This window comes from Priapulus caudatus, unplaced genomic scaffold (genome assembly GCF_000485595.1).
Source record: "Priapulus caudatus unplaced genomic scaffold, Priapulus_caudatus-5.0.1 Scaffold1947, whole genome shotgun sequence".
NCBI classification, from domain to species: Eukaryota; Metazoa; Priapulida; class Priapulimorpha; order Priapulimorphida; family Priapulidae; genus Priapulus; species Priapulus caudatus.
The window spans coordinates 43,453-44,025 of NW_014579008.1; positions in this window are offsets into that span (position 1 = coordinate 43,453).

The window sequence follows — 573 nt, forward strand, 5'->3', positions numbered from 1 at the left end:
CACACGCTACACGCTAGCATCACACGCTACACGCTAGCATCACACGCTAGCATCACACTCTACACGCTAGCATCACACGCTAACAGGACGACGAATTATTACTCGCGTGCGATTATCAACGACTTTACAAGGAAGGAAGGGATCAGTACTGAAGCCAATCAATCGTTAGCTCATCGTCTCTCTATCTCCGATTTCAATTTTCTCAGTCTTTGTCTGTCCTTCACACAATTAATTATGTGTAAAATATACGTGTAATAAAGCAAACCTCAGTAGTTTTGCGTGTAAAGTCAAGTATTTGATCTGAGCCAAGTACACAGCTGTCTATTTGGTTGTCTTATTTTCTCTATCTCTCTCTCGCGGTTTCGCTCACAGCAATCTCGGTGTCTATTCATAATTAGTAGCAGCGTGCCTCGAGGCCGTGACACTCGACTCTCGGTGAACACTGTCAGTCTCATTCACTCTCATTGTGAGATTGTCTCGTTCTCTTTTACTACCTCTCTCGCTTTCTCTCACTCTCTCTCTCTCTCTCTCTCTCTCTCTCTCTCTCTCGCGCGCGCGCTCTCTCTCTCTCTC